Source organism: Amblyomma mixtum, chromosome 4 (genome assembly GCF_055824585.1).
Source record: "Amblyomma mixtum isolate Tamu chromosome 4, ASM5582458v1, whole genome shotgun sequence".
Taxonomy (NCBI): Eukaryota; Metazoa; Arthropoda; class Arachnida; order Ixodida; family Ixodidae; genus Amblyomma; species Amblyomma mixtum.
Window position 1 is genome coordinate 13,139,649 of NC_143015.1, and position 2,971 is coordinate 13,142,619.

Genomic DNA, 2,971 nt, shown 5'->3' on the forward strand with positions numbered 1-2,971 from the left:
CGGCGCGGTGAAAGAGGCAGCCAGGGTAGGTTAACGGCTGTAACGGAGTGCCGTCGTGGCGGGGAGTCTTCTTGCGACGTTTTCAGGCTGTACACAGCCAACTGTACTGACGTATGAAGCGGTACACACCGCGTCTGTAGTATCGCAGACGCCGGCAAGCATACGTTTTCAACACACCACCATGGCCGCGTTGTGGACATGAATGAAAAGAGGCGCAGATGGCAGCACTGAGGTGGCTAGGGATCACCACAAGCCACCTCCGCCCGTCAGAGAGGTAGTTACGCCGGAATAAGCGGCCATCACGAACGACAAAATGTTGGACTTCGCGACGAAGGGTCCGCGATGAAGAAGGTGGCGATTGATTAGACATGAAGGTGAGGAGCGAGTTGATCCAAGGATCCTTCAGTTGTTCGGAGAGCATATCAGGGTCCCCGAACGACGAGAAATCGTAGGTACATACGAAGGCAGAAGTGGAATCGCATGGGATGTGTGAACAAGAAAGTGCGTCGGCCTCTGAGTGCTTGCATCCAGAGCGATGAAGGACGTGAAGATCAAATTGCTAGAGGCGTAAACCCAGCGGGCAAGTCTGCCATATGAATCTTTGATGGAGGACAGCAAGCAGAGAGCATGATGGTCGGTGAAGACATAGAACGGCCGGCCGTAGAAGTAAAGGCGGAACTTGGCAATCGCCCAAATGATGGCGAGACATTCTTTTTCTGGGACAGAATAGTTGGGCGCGGCTGGCGTAAGCAACAACATATTCTGGATGGCGAGACTTCCGTTGGGCAAGAACTGCGCCCAACCCCACACCACTCGCGTCAGTCTGAACCTCGGTCGGACAGTCGGGGTCAAAATGGCGGAGTATTGGGGGGGTGACCAGAAGGCGACTTAAAATGGTGAAGGCTTCATCGCAAGCGGGGGACCAAGACGATAGATTCTGGCTGCCGGCAAGAAGCTGTGTTAAAGGTGCGATGATACAGGTGAAATTCCGGATGAAGCGACGGAAGTAGGAACACAAGCCTACAAAACTATATACATGTATTTTTCCATGAATAAATTTAGTTGTAAGTCAGCGCTGTGTGTGTCTTTTCTATCTGTGTCCCTGTCTTTCGCGCTGTTTTAAAGAAATCATGGTTCACCAACTAGCCTGCACGTCTACACTTGAAAACTGCGAAGTTCTTTTAAGGTGGTCGGTTTGGGAAAGTCAGCTACGGCGCGAAGTTTGGCAGGGTCAGGAAGGATGCCATCTTTGGAGATGACATGGCCTAATATCGTCAGTGGACGATATCTCTGCGGAAGTATTACGTTCTGAGTTACCGATTTTGCGAAGTGGAGCTTCATCAAACGGCGACGGTGGAAGCTATGTGAGAACCCTCTTATGCTTCCCATGGCATTAAGGGCCTTGTTATACATATGAGAGATGCCAACAGCCACATAAAGGAAGGAACACAGGTTTTTTAATTATTTATTTTGTGGTGCTGATCATTAGAGATCATTACAGAATATTTTATCGGTTAACGATAATTCATTATAAAAGCAAAAGAAAAAAAAGAACCACATGCCACCGGTGGGAACCGAACCCACGACCTCCGAATTCCGCGTCCGGGGCTCTACCAAGTGAGCTACGGTGACGGCTGTCTGATTTTCTGCTTTCCGTGAAATTTCTGTTTATGAGTTGTGTATTCATTTATATGCATTGCACTGAAGAGCGTCTTCTGTGACAAAGATTGCACACCAGAAAGCAGCGCTTCTCGTCTTAAAGAGCGTTAAAATCCCCGCTGTACCTCCTGCACTATTTTTTTATATTCCACTTTTGAGTTTCCCATTCTTCGCTTTGAATTTATGGTTGTTATGCTAAGCGTTTGTTTCTATACAGATTGTTTTTTTTTTTCAGGGCAATATGCAAAGCAGTCTCACGGTAAGTACTAATCGTCATTACACATAAGATAAAGAATGGGAATATTCAGCATTAACTTAAGAAAAGGTACGATTTAGGCTCGTTTCAACAGCATATTGCAAACCAAACAGCTTCCCATTATCTGATAGCTACGTCACTGACATTTGTGCTTAAGAACATTTATTTACCCATTCCTTGCTGTTTCAGGGTACTCCTTTGAGCCGGTCACAGGTAAGTCACAGAGCCGGTCACAGGTAAGCAGTGTACAAATAAAATATCGTAGTAAGGAAGCGTGTTGCCGCCGAAGCGTGAATTGGTTCTTTAAAATCCGTTGATTCCCAACCTGCGCATTTTGATTGTGCAGCGCGCTCCGAGGGGGCGCAAAAAAAAAAAAAAACTCACTTGAGTTAGATTATGACTTTTATATTAATGCCATGATTGCAATTCTTTTCTCCGATTTTTCTGACAATGCGAAATTGGGTTCTTCTTTATAGAGCACTTAAATCGGAACAAAAAATGTGGGCCGAAGATTTTGTTGAAACCGAGTAAATTTTTTATGTAGTACAGTTTGACCGCAATATCAGCAGCATGTTTGTGAAAGCAAACCGCATTTTTATGCACTCTATATATTTTATTACGGTGTATGCGTTCCTAAGCGTGTTTCTATGCAGACAAAACACTCTAGAAAGGCCCCTTTTTATTTTTATTTACTCAAAATCCTCACCTTTTTCATTGCGCGCATCCTGGAGGTGTTAAGAAAAGAGAAAATCTTTGGTACAGTACACCTGACAACCAGAAAATTGTTTTCGATCTGTTGCATTTCGTGCATAAAAGAAAACATGTGTTCTGTGCAGTCTGGTATTATCGCATTTTCAAGTCATTATAAGGTCGTTCTCTTATGTAATCATGTTTTAAGTGATTGTCTTGATTTTTTCTTCGAATTCAATACTAGAAATCATTGCTTCAGATAAAACTGTCTTCAACTAGAGGGCACTGCTTCGATTTCAAACACAATTTTTCATTTTAGTAGAGCTGTATCCCTCCAATAACCCCTAAAACGGAGCTTGCCGCTGT

The 2,971-nt window shown here is 44.6% G+C and overlaps 1 non-coding gene across 1 annotated transcript; it reads right to left on the bottom strand.

Moving 5' to 3' along the window:
• Positions 1-1,559: 1,559 nt before the first annotated feature.
• Positions 1,560-1,632, bottom strand: TRNAP-CGG (transfer RNA proline (anticodon CGG)). The gene has a single exon. It is a non-coding gene; the product is annotated as a tRNA-Pro (tRNA).
• Between the last annotated feature and the right edge of the window lie 1,339 nt (positions 1,633-2,971).